The sequence below is a fragment of the Phyllobates terribilis genome, unplaced genomic scaffold, assembly GCF_046119375.1.
Source record: "Phyllobates terribilis strain yellow unplaced genomic scaffold, ASM4611937v1 Scaffold_1__5_contigs__length_1240528914, whole genome shotgun sequence".
Lineage (NCBI taxonomy): Eukaryota > Metazoa > Chordata > Amphibia > Anura > Dendrobatidae > Phyllobates > Phyllobates terribilis.
Genome location: NW_027362761.1, coordinates 109,388,262 through 109,401,758, shown reverse-complemented (window position 1 = coordinate 109,401,758; position 13,497 = coordinate 109,388,262).

The window sequence follows — 13,497 nt, the reverse complement described above, 5'->3', positions numbered from 1 at the left end:
ATCTCTCTGCATGTACGGCCAGAAGAAACATTCACGGATCAAATTTGTTGTCCTTTCCATCCTGATGCTGATACAGGGCAGCTCCCTGTCCAACTTGAGAAGCGTCACAGTGAAGAACAAATGGTAAATTGAAATCAGGATATCCCAAGATGGGTGGTTTTACCAGGTAGTCTACTAGTTCTTCCAATACCTCCTGATAGTCTACTGTCCAGAAAATGGGCTGTTGGGACGAAACGGCGTTGTTTCTTTTAAGCCCGGTCCTACCCACGTTCTTCTTTTTCTCCGTGGGTGTTGTTGTCTCTGTCGTCCCCCCCAAGAGGAGGTATAGTGGGGCGAAAATCCTGGAGAAGTTCCGAACGTAAGTACGATAGTAGGAGAGGACCCTAATATCTGCCTCAACTCCTCAACGGTAGAGGGTCTTGTCTTTTAAGGCCAGTACCGGAGCAATTTCTGCTGGGTCCATGGTATATGGTATATCCTTCTCCGGACACAATTTTCCCTAGAAATCGGATTTGTCTTTTTAACAGTTCACGCTTCTTTGGGGTCAACTTAACTCAGTGTTGTTGATACCGTTGCAATACGGTCCTCACTTGTTCAACATGCTCCCGGAAGGTTTTGCTGTGTACCACATTGTCATCCAAGTACGGCTGGCAGATATCGTCCCTCAATCTTTCTAAACATGTCTCCATGCTCCTCTGGAATTCTGCTGGAGCTGAACTGAGCCCAAACGATATGTGGATCCGTTCATATAATCCCCACGGTGTGATGAATGTTGTCAAAGGTCTACTGGACTCTTCGATAAACCCTTGGTGGTATGCCTTACCCTGATTGAGGACAGAGAACCAGGTGCTTCCTGATAGGCTATCCAGCAAATCTTGGATCTTTGGTATCGGGTGTCAATCAGGTACTGACTTTCGGTTTAGTTCCCGGTAATCACAACAGAATCTTAACGTACCATCCTTCTTCCTAACACAGACAATAGGAGAGGAATAAGACGACTTTGACTTTTGGACCCAACCTCTGTTGATGAGATCTTGTAAATATTCTTTCACTTCACGATGTAATGGTTTCGGCACAGACATGTAATTTCTGGTAACTGGGGTCGTGTCTTTCAAGTTGATTTTCAAATGCAACGACGGGATATAGCCTATATCAGAGTCATCTTTGGAGAATGCATGACATTCTTCTCTCAGCATCTGTTTTGCTACTACTAGATCTTCAGCACACAAGTGTTCATGGGATACTGTGGGATCCCAGGACCCTGAGGTGGGTTGCGTAATACCCTTCCCTGGGCAACTCCTGTTCCTTGGTGGGGAGACTGAATTCACTGTAGACCCCTGGGCTGGTCTCACACTGGCTGGATATACCGTTTTAACGGTTTCGATGTGACCTAACACAGTCTTTGGATCCAGTCTAATTTCTAGTTTCATAGTATTCATCACCAGTACTGTCACTCGAGCAAACCCACCAGTAGGAATCGTAAGCACAATCTCACCTTGAACTAGGCCTTCCGGAAGTTCTGAGGAGTCTTTTGGCACGAACAGTCTTTTCTGGACTTTTGTTCCCGGTTCTACCCGGACTCCACACCTCACCCCCACCATTTGGTTTGCAGGGATGATAGTTGGGCGCAAGCCTACTGTAATGCACACGCCCGGACTGACTGGCGTGTGCGTGATTAGTGATTCCACTGTGCCCTGAACCGGAGAGTGCCTGGAGGGGCGTAACTAAGTATCTGCCCGATACGACCAAGGTCGCACGACGGCATACGACGCCAGTGCACCAGGGAGGAACCGAGTAGAGGGACCAGGTGCCACTCCAGGTCATACCCCGGACACGGCTGTTGACCCACACCGGGGAATACAGGAACAGGCAGGCTAGAGCGCAGGCTGGGTAGGGTCCAGTACAGACTGGGAGACAGGTTCAGAGCTGCAGATGCGGTAATCAAGCAGAGCAAAGCAAAACCGCAGGTGCGGTAGACAAGGACGAGCAGAGCAAAACCGCAGACGCGGTAGACAAGGACGAGCAGAGCAAAACCACAGACGCAGTAGACAAGGCTGAGCAGAGCGAAACCGCAGACGCGGTGGACAAGGCTGAGCAGAGCGAAACCGCAGACGCGGTGGACAATGTGAGCAGAGCGAAACCGCAGACACGGTGGACAATGTGAGCAGAGCGAAACCGCAGACACGGTGGACAAGGCTGAGCAGAGCGAAACCCTAGACGCGGTGGACAAGGCTGAGCAGAGCGAAACCGCAGACGCGGTGGACAAGGCTGAGCAGAGCGAAACCGCAGACGCGGTGGACAATGTGAGCAGAGCGAAACCGCAGACGCGGTGGACAATGTGAGCAGAGCGAAACCGCAGACACGGTGGACAAGGCTGAGCAGAGCGAAACCCTAGACGCGGTGGACAAGGCTGAGCAGAGCGAAACCGCAGACGCGGTGGACAAGGCTGAGCAGAGCAAAACAGCAGACGCGGTGGACAAGGCTGAGCAGAGCAAAACAGCAGACGCGGTGGACAGGGCTGAGCAGAGCAAAACTGCAGACGCGGTGGACAGGGCTGAGCAGAGCAAAACTGCAGACGCGGTGGACAGGGCTGAGCAGAGCAAAACCGCAGAAGGGGTAGACAAGCCTGAGCAGAGCAAAACCGCAGACGCGGTAGACAAGGCTGAGCAGAGCGAAACCGCAGACGCGGTAGACAAGGCTGAGCAGAGCGAAACCGCAGACGCGGTAGATAAGGCTGAGCAGAGCGAAACCGCAGACGCGGTAGACAAGGCTGAGCAGAGCGAAACCGCAGACGCGGTAGACAAGGCCGAGCAGAGCGAAACCGCAGACGCGGTGGACAAGGCTGAGCAGAGCGAAACCGCAGATGCGGTAGACAAGGCTGAGCAGAGCGAAACCGCAGACGCGGTAGACAAGGCTGAGCAGAGCGAAACCGCAAGTGCGGTGGACAAGGCTGAGCGGGCAGGAACCGCCGAAGCGGTAAGTAAGACAGGACAGAGATAAATCGCCGAAGCGGTAAACAAAGACAAAGCAAAGGGGACAGGGCTCTGTTCACACGGAACAGACTGGAAAAGAAAGGCAGAACCAGATACACACAAGGTACTTGCAAAGAAGTAGCGAAAGGACTCCAACTCACAAACGGAAGTACAATGACAACGAGTAGAAGTTAGGTGCAGTTTCAGACTCTACAGAAAAAGGGAACAAACAGACATAAAGACAAAACAGGTAAGAAGCTAGGAGACAGTTCAGACAAGAACAGTTACTGCAACAAAATGCAGGAACGAGCCTAGGTAAAGTCAAATGCTGGTTCAGACACTACAGAAAAAGGGAGCAAACAGACATAAAGACAAAACAGGTAAGAAGCTAGGAGACAGTTCAGACAAGAACAGTTACTGCAACAAAATGCAGGAAAGAGCCTAGGTAAAGCCAAGAGCTGGTTCAGACACTGCAGAAAAAGGGAACAAACGGACATAAAGACAAAGCAGGTAGGAAGCTAGGAGACAGTTCAGACAGGAACTGTACTGAAGCAAAATACAGGAACGAGCCTGGGAATACGGCCCCAGAGGCAGAAACAAACAGTCAAAGAGCGAGTTCAGACAGGCCTGGAAATACAGCCTCCAGGAAGGCAAACAGACAACAGGCTAGGAGATAGTTCAGACAGGACCTGGCACTACAGAGGCAAGAAGCCCTCTGAAGGAACAAGATGCTCAGGCACTAGCTTCCAGGTGAAGCTGGTTTAAATACCCAGTGACAGACAGCAATAGGCTGAGGGCGCATTAGGGGTGTGTCTGCAGCAGCTACAAGAAACAGGAAGTTCGGCGGGCGTCGCCCTAAGCAGCCAGAGCAGAGCAAAGCAGACAGTATGGAAAGAAGCCAGAGTGGCAGTCTGGACTGGAAATCAAGTGCGCGCTCTTGCACAGTGGGAGATGGACCACTATGCAAGGACGCCGCCAGGTATGTAACACCTACCTTGACTTCTTTTAGGTCCATTGTGATTCATAGAGTAAAGAAAGCACAGAATACGTTTTCCGCCACGGCGTTGGGTATGGCGAGCGATGTGGCAATTGCATCCACCACCAGCGCTCCTGCCTTGTGTTTCGTGATGACCTCACTGATTACATTATAATCCAAGATAGGAGCCTCTGCCACGTTCTGATCGCTGGTCACGAGAAAAGGTACTAAAAGCTCAATGGTGTTGCTGTTCTTGGTGGCCCTGAGTTGGAAAGTCACTTCCACCCAGCCTATGAAAGGGATTTCGGCCTGGTTGACGGCTTTGCCGTGAAGTTCCACTGGTCCCAAGAGTTCTTTTAGTGACCGAAGGCAAGTGTGTGACAGGTAGTGCCTTCTCAATTCTTAATTTAAAAGGCTCGCTTGGGCTCCTGTGTCCCACAGTGCTTTTACTAGGAGGCTGACGCGTCCCCTGGGGCCGTGGGGTACTCGGTAGCCGGGTCAGTCGGTTCTTTTGGGGTAGTCATGGTGGCGTGACCCAGTCCGTGTCCGTGGCCCAGGCGGTCAATAACAGAGGGGAATAAAGTTTTGGGGATAAACTTTCGTGACGCCATCCGTGGTATGCGGCTATAGGTGGCCTCCGCTGCTGTTCAGATCCACTGGGGCCGTTGGTGACGCAGCAGAGATGGTTCCGCTCAGGGCAGTTAAATAGGTAGCTTTGTTGTTGGTGTAGTGCAAGGCAGGTGACGCAGCAATTAAGTCAAGGACACAGCGGGGTGCAGTCTTCAAGTTTTTACTCACAGTTTTTACGGTGCTCCGGGTTACAACTGCTAGCCATGTTATAAGAGCCCACCGAGTCCTGTGTCCTCCAGGGAAGTGATTCTCTCAGATAACTTGGGTGCACTTGATCAGGACCCCCTTCTTGTGTATCTTCCCTGGTCATCTCTCTGCACTGGCTCTCGCCCTGCTGCCCTGCGCCTCACACACAGTGTCCCGAGCCAGTGGCCCCGGGCCTCTCTGTCCCCTTAGTCCTATATGGCCACCTTTTCAGCGAATATGTGTGGTTTTGGCTACAGCACTTAGAGATACCGCAACCTCCGGTTTGCTAGCTGAGTCTTGCAGTCCTCCACTAGTCTGGGGCCGGTCCCCTACTGCGACCTGATCCCATCACGGTCAGCGTGTACTCGGGTGCACGGGTGGACTCCACACTTTCCGTCCCCTAAGATCCTTTCTCTGTCTCTGGAGCCCTTCTCTCTGACTCCCTCGCTCCTCTCGTTCTTTCTCTTACTGGGCCCCTCTGACTGGACACCACTCCTCAACGGTCCTCTCTCACTGCGCTCTTGCTCCTAGGACCCCTTCTCACTTCACTCCCTGTGACAGACTCCTTTCACCAACTGCTCTGACTGACTAACTGACTTTCTAGATCTTTCTACCTTTCCTTTTATACTACCTGTCATGTGACCCACGTCACCAACTGTCACTCTACGTGGTCCCCTCTACCTTCAGTGCTCCCCTAAACTACTTCCTCCACCCACCTCCTCTACCTAGTTCCCTCCTCCAGACAGGGACAGGGACTGTTCCCTCCCTCCGGAGCAATCTCGCCTTTCCCTACTGGAGTGATGTGGTGTTGGATGTGGGTGTGTGGGTCCTGGGTAGTGCTCCCTCCTTACCTGAGAGTGGGGTACCACACCTCTGGCTGAGATGCAGTACCTCTGTGGCGACTGGACCTGCAGGGGAGCCACAAGTCCATCTAGCTGGCACTGTATAAAGCATCTTTCTCCCAGGAGTACATCATTTGACCTCCGCCCTGGGCATTAAGTAACTGATGCCTCTGTCTCCCTTGTAGACGGGAACACACTTGGGGATAGCACTGACTCAGCCATTTTACCTCATGCGCCGTTCTGGGGTTTGGTGAGATTTGGATTTGCTTCTGGAGCCTCCTCCATGTCGCAGTTACCAGTCACCCCGCACTGGTAACCTCCTGTCTTTTAACCCAAACGACCATGACCATTGACATTCCTTGGCATACTGTCCTTCCTCACCACATCTTAGACAGTGGACACACACCGTACTCTGATTTGATGAACGGCACTCTTCACAAGCTGGGTATCTGTTTTGGAACTCACTCCTGGGTCTAAGGGATACCGGTTCTTGCCTCGAACGAATCAACTTTTTCACCTTAATCAACTCGGCTCGCAGTTCTCCTATTACTTCCTCCCGGTCCTCTCTTTTGTTGGTGATTTAAGGTTCCCTCTCGGAAGTGGCACTGGAGGGTCTCTATGATGATCTTCGGACTGGCCACCGGGGGTCTCCAACTTCAGCTGACTCATTTTGGTGATTTTAGGAGCAGAGACTTTCTTTAACTTCTGTTTGCTCTCTGACTCCAAACTAGCAGCCTCATTCATTGTTTCTTTCAGTCCTATGATTTTGTTCAAAATGGCAGGATCTTCTAGGTACTGTTTCAGCTGAAACTTGATATCTTTGCTGATTAATCCCGTTCCCAATGATCTCAAGAACTTCTTCTGGACTAGTCCAGCATCAAACTTCTCCTCCGCTTCTACATCTCTGGATGCAAACAACAGTCTATTTCTTCAGTTCAATTGCTCTGAACAAGAAACTTTGGGGTGATTCATTACTTTTCTTTGAGAGGTTAATGAGTCAGTGGAACAATTCTGAAGTACTCTCTTCTTTATAGTGCCCTTTTAAAATCATATTCAGCTGTTTCAAGGTCAATTGAATTTTCATTTCTAGTATACTACGGAGGTTCAGTACTGGGCTGATCCCTTTCACCACCCCCCTCAACGATCTCATCTGCCTGGTAGCCTTTCTGTAAGCCTGCATCGATCTGGTGCAACAAGTTCCTATAAGACAGTCTCTCTGTTCACACTCTCCAATCTGTCTCATGATCTTGAATTCTTTCCTTATGGTGATTTGTGGTGTTAGAGAGGACTGTCTCCCTGATTTATCTAACTAGAGCAGGTTAAAGGTCCTATCTGAGTCTATCACCCATTCAGAGGTTTTGGTCGATTCCTGCAGGGCTGTTAATAGGGCTTAGCATTGTTCTTTAAATTCCTGTAGTTCAGTCTGTGGACAGAGATTCATGCTTTTGATAATTGGTGCCGCCCCTCCATCCTCCAACTTCAACCTGGTTAGAAACTGTGTTAGTTCCTGGAGGAATGTCCCCATGACGTCTTCAGCTTCTTTCTCCCCCAGCTCATCCATTTTTGCATTAATGGCAGCTAACAGTTGCCTGCAGTTGTGTGCTTTGGAAATCTGTTCTACTGACATCTTTATATGTTCTGCTACTGTTCTCAATTCTTCACACGTTATCTGAAGAAGCAGCTCACTAATTCTGTCCATTTGTATTTCCATGTCCATTGCTGCTCGTGAGTTTTTCTTTAGGGCAGGTCCCCTTTAACTGGTGTAGCAGAGTTGAGTTGAGGTGCTGTGCTGCTGTGTTTTTCCAGACACTTTTCCTCTTCTCCCTCTACAGGCTAATTCTCACTCAGGATTCCCCGTATGGGCCACCAATGTTACACGCACGCCGCCTAAGATGAGATAGGGGCGAGACCGGTTATATGAATTCGTTGGCGTTACTCAGGGCGACCATAGGCTGCAGCTTCCCTCAGGCACACGATAGATTCAGTTGCTGACCAGACATATCTGACAAGAGTCTTCGTAAACTGTAGAACAGTAACATTTAATGAGGCACAGCCAGTGCAATGCAAATGTCTCTTTGAGCAACAAGCTGCAGTAATGACAATACAGTCTCCTTTGCAGGACAGCAGTACACAGTCTAGTATCCGCTGCACAACACTTCCTGTCTCCGGTGCTTGTGTTACTTCTAATAGTTGCTGGATGCTTTTGAAGCAACAGCACTACTTCTGCATGTCACACTCTGCAACAGCACTATTTCTGCCTGTCACATACACAATACTTTTGATCTGTCACTATGGAAGTGAGTAGGGTGTGCACCAAAGTACAATCTACACTGGTTAATGAATCCACGAAATTTGAAAGGTGGGAGTGGAAGAGTGGGTTGAGAGGCCGAAGCATTATGTTGATTTTGTAATTGAAAGAACTGTTCAGACTGCAGTGCAATCTTATTGCTTAGATCTTGCACAATATTCTGTAGATCCTGTGTAGCTTGTCCAAAAATGTGAACATTATGAGATGTCTAGAGTTTCAAATGCCGTGTATTTTGTTTTTAGTGTTTGCATATCTGCATAGATGTTGGTAAGCAAACAGGTCATCTTATTTAAATGAACCTCCAAATTTCCCTTGGCGGCATCCATGATGAAGGCTTGAGTATCCAGTTACGATACTGGCGTAGTACTTCTAAAAACCAGTGGCCGAAGAAGACTGAGCATGAATAGCAAGCGGTTATAGATGTTCTTGGATAAAGCAAAGAAGTTGTAGGAAAATTACCCGTAGATAAGTGAGAACAGTCTGGGTAACACAGTCCAGGAGCTGGAGACTGATACTAGGCTAACAGCTTGACGCAATGAATGAGAGATCTATGTGGCTTTAAGTAGGTCCAAGCAAGAAACAAGATGGATTCTGCAGGTTCAGAATCTGCCATTTTAGTTAAGGGCAATTGGAGAACACAATAGCAGCCTCCAGTGGTAAGGAGTGGGATTGCGGCACAATTATTAAGGTGAACAATAGCAGCCACTAGTGGTCAAACTGTAGAAGGACAACAGGAATTCTGACAATTTCATAGCGTCCACTCTTATTAGATGAGCATGGGAAAGCTTCTTTTCTAATGGATGGACTGGTCTTCTGGTCAGATGCTGCTCCATGAGCAGTGATTTTACATCTAACAAGAGAGGACTATGTGATATGGAGAAGGCGCTGTGAACAACAAAAATAACAAGAATACACTATGTAAGGGACAGCACTGTACATAAGACATGATACTATGTAATAATGGGACGGCACTGAACATAACAGAGGATGCTATGTAATAAGGGAAGGCGCCATGCATAGCTAGCGAAGATGCTACATAATAAGGGATGATCTTATGTATATAAATCAAAATGTAAATGTTCGTTTGTTCAAAATATTAAATCTCTGAAAGTTCTTCACCGATTGCTTTGAAATTTTGACACAACGTTGCATTCAAATACACTCATGTTTTTATATACCTACTATGTTTTTAGATACCAGCTGTTGGACGTAAAAGCAACAGCGAGAGGTGGGTGTTACGAGCTCAGTCCCAGGCTGACTCTCCCTGGCCGCCCGGCATTCCCCCCCCCTTAGTGACATTTCATTCATGAACCCTTCTCCCTCTCCTTCATTTGCTCCAGCCGCTGCCTGTGCTCTGCTCTTTTCGTGTCCCCCTTGGGGGTGGGGGGGAAGGGGAATGACGAGACTGTCTGTTCAAGGCTGAAAGACGCAGCTGCTCATCACCACCACCGCCTGAGAGGCGGCTACCTCTGCTCTCCGGTACCGCTGCTGCTGCGGCTTCTTCTTCTCTGACAGGTGAGTCTTATTTCCGACTGTGCAACAACAAGCGGGGGAGGGAGGGAAGCAGAGAGGGAGGCTGCACTGAGAGGCGCCCGCCGCGGCCTCCGCTCTAGGCGCTGAGCTGGGCCCGAGCTTCGCGGCAGTGGGCGGGTGCAAATCCCGCTGCGCCACCAGCGGGAGCGACGCTGTGATCTGGCAGGTACCGGCCCGGGACATGTCAAGCGGATCACCCCCTCCTCCTCTCCCGCCACCTGCTTTCATCTCTGCACCCCCTCCTGTCACATTCCCTCTGTACTAGGCAATTGCATAACTAGCAATCCCTGACATGACCGGCTCCATTGTGACACCTGACAGCAAGTACCGACCTCTTTAGTGACCTGTGCAGAGTACAGGCCTGCAGGGGTCACAGGGTACAGGCTGCCACCATGCCTGCCTGATGGGCACAACTATTAACACTGCCAGCATTGCCCCATCTGATATATACAGTGGGTCCGGAAAGTATTCAGACCCCTTTAAATTTTTCACTCATTGTTTGATTGCAGCCATTTGGTAAATTCTAAAGAGTTAATTTTTTTCTCATTAAAGTACACTTTGGAACCCATCTTGACTGAAAAAAAAACAAAAATGTAGAAATTTTTGCAAATTTATAAAAAAAAAACCTGAAATATCACATGGTCATAAGTATTCAGACCCTTTGCTCAGGCACTCATATTTAAGTCACATGCTGTCCATTTCCTTGTGATCCTCCTTGAGATGGTTCTACTCCTTCATTGGAGTCCAGCTGTGTTTAATTAAACTGATAGGACTTGATTTGGAAAGGCACACACCTGTCTATATAAGGCCTCACAGCTCACAGTGCATGTCAGACCAAATGAGAATCATGAGCTCAAAGGAACTGCCCAAGGAGCTCAGAGACAGAATTGTGGCAAGGCACAGATCAGGCCAAGGTTACAAAAGAATTTCTGCATTACTCAAGGTTCCTAAGAGCACAGTGGCCTCCATAATCCTTAAATGGAAGAAGTTTGGGACCACCAGAAGTCTTCCTAGACCTGACCGTCCAGCCAAACTGAGCAATCATGGGAGAAGAGCCTTGGTAAGAGAGGTAAAGAAGAACCCCAAGATCACTGTGGCTGAGCTCCAGAGATGAAGTAGGGAGATGTGAGAAAGTTCCACAAAGTCAACTATCACTGCAGCCCTCCACCAGTCGGGCCTTTATGGCAGAGTGGCCCGATAGAAGCCTCTCCTCAGTGCAAGACATATGAAAGTTTCCATAAAGTTTGCTCAAAAACACATGAAGGACTCCCAGACTATGAGAAATAAGATTCTCTGGTCTGATGAGACGAAGATAGAACTTTTTGGTGATAATTCTAAGTGGTATGTGTGGAGAAAACCAGGCACTGCTCATCACCTGCCCAATACAATCTCAACAGTGAAACATGGTGGTGGCAGCATCATGCTATCGGGGTGTTTTTCAGCTGCAGGGACAGGACGACTGGTTGCAATTGAAGGAAACATGAATGCGGCCAAGTACAGAGATATCCTGTATAAAAACCTCTTCCAGAGTGCTCTGGACCTCAGACTTGGTCGAAGGTTCACCTTCCAACAAGACAATGACTCTAAGCACACAGCTAAAATAACAAAGGAGTGGATTCAGAATAACTCTGTGACCATTCTTGACTGGCCCAGCTGGCTTTAACAGCTTGCAGTCTCTGAGGCATGGACTTAATGAGTGACAAACAGTACTCTTTATCAATCTGGCTCCAACTTTCTCTGATTGCTGTTGCCAGATCAGCTTTGCCGGTTGGAGCCTTGTCATGGACCATTTTCTTCAATTTCCACCAAAGATTTTCAATTGGATTGAGATCCGGACTATTTGCAGGTCATGACATTGACCTTATGTGTCTTCTTTCAGGGAATGTTTTCACCGTTTTTGCTCTATGGTAGGATACATTATCATCTTGAAAAACGATGTCATCATCCCCAAACATCCTTTCTATTGATGGGATAAGAAAACTGTCCAAAATATGAATGTAAACTTGGGCACTTATTGAAGATGTAATGACAGCCATCTCCCCAGTGCCTTTACCTGACATGCAGCCCCATATCATCAATGACTGTGGAAATTTGCATGTTCTCTTCATGCAGTCATCTTTATAAATCTCATTGGTAAGGCACCAAACAAAAGTTCCAGCATAATCACCTTGCCCAATGCAGATTCGCAATTCATCACTGAATATGACTTTCATCCAGTCATCCACAGTCCACGATTGCTTTTCCTTAGCCCATTGTAACCTTGTTTTTTTCTGTTTAGGTGTTAATGATTAGAGATGAGCGTTGTTCTACTCGAACTGTTCGCCAATCTCAAATTCGAGCTGTTTTGGGCGGTGTTCGAGCCGTTCGGCGAACACGAACAATTTGAGAAAAATTCGGCTGTTCGAGGTTATGTTCGATAACTGTTCGTGCACCAAAATCATAACTGGATTTTTTCTCAGTAATGATGAAAATTAATGTTAATACGCAGTTTGAGTGTACAGCGGGGTGGGGGGAGGGGCAGGGGATGGATCTCTGCAGGAACAATGAAGATCTCCATTTTTTTTTTCTCTTTCCCGCATTTACAGTGGGGAGGTGCAATCTGTCAGCCTATCAGCAGCGCACACACGGAGCGAAGTGCTTTTTTTCACACAAGCAAGGGCATGTGTCATTGGCAGTGTATGTCACATGTCCTTGCCCTATAAGACCAAGCCATTTTCCCCGTCGCCACCATTTTCTCACTGCTGCAGCTGCGTGTTAGACGGCACCGCTGTTGCTGTGTGCGCTATACCTTATTAATTTCAAGCCAATTTTCGCACAAATCTACAGATAGCTTGGGAGTAGGGAATAGTTGTGATTGCAGTCCTTTTAAGGACTAGGTTACAGCATTTCCTACGACTTTTATCAGGCAGGTCTGTGCTCTTAAATAGATAGATTGTGGGAGTAAAGACTAATTGTAATTGGAGTCCTTTTCAGGACTAGGTTACATCAGTTCCTATCAGTTTTTGCCAGGCAGGTCTGTGCCAGTGCTGTGCAAGTTTTTTTCACAGCATTTGGCTGAATCTAGCAAAGCTAATCCTTTTTGGCCTATTGCAGAGTGTGTTAGTCAGTGGAGTAGCCTATCTGTGTTGCAAGATATACCACCTGTGTAAAGAATACCAATTTTTTTACTGCACCTAGTGAAGTAAAATCTTTTGGGCATAGCATCATTCTATTAGTCCATCTATACTGACCTCCATCAGGTTGCAAATTGAATATAATTTTTTTCTGCATCTAGCTCTGAAAAAATATTGGGCTTCTAGCTGTGTGTGGGACTTGTTGTATTAGTCCATCTATACTGACCTCCATCAGGTTGCAAACTGCATATATTTTTTTCTTCATCTACCTCTGAAAAAATATTGGGCTTCTAGCTGTGTGTGGGACTTGTTCTTTTAATCCATCTATACAGACCTCCATCAGGTTGCAAACTGAATATATTTTTTTCTGCATCTACCTCTGAAAAAATATTGGGCTTCTAGCTGTGTGTGAGACTTGTTGTATTAGTCCATCTATACTGACCTCCATCAGGTTGCAAACTGAATATATTTTATTCTGCATCTACCTCTGAAAAAATATTGGGCTTCTAGCTGTGTGTGGGACTTGTTCTATTAATCCATCTATACAGACCTCAATCAGGTTGCAAACTGAATATATTTTTTTCTGCATCTACCTCTGAAAAAATATTGGGCTTCTAGCTGTGTGTGGGATTTGTTGTATTAGTCCATCTATACTGACCTCCATCAGGTTGCAAACTGAATATATTTTTTTCTGCATCTACCTCTGAAAAAATATTGGGCTTCTAGCTGTGTGTGGGACTTGTTCTATTAATCCATCTATACAGACCTCCATCAGGTTGCAAACTGAATATATTTTTTTCTGCATCTACCTCTGAAAAAATATTGGGCTTCTAGCTGTGTGTGGGACTTGTTGTATTAGTCCATCTATACTGACCTCCATCAGGTTGCAAACTGAATATATTTTTTTCTGCATCTACCTCTGAAAAAATATTGGGCT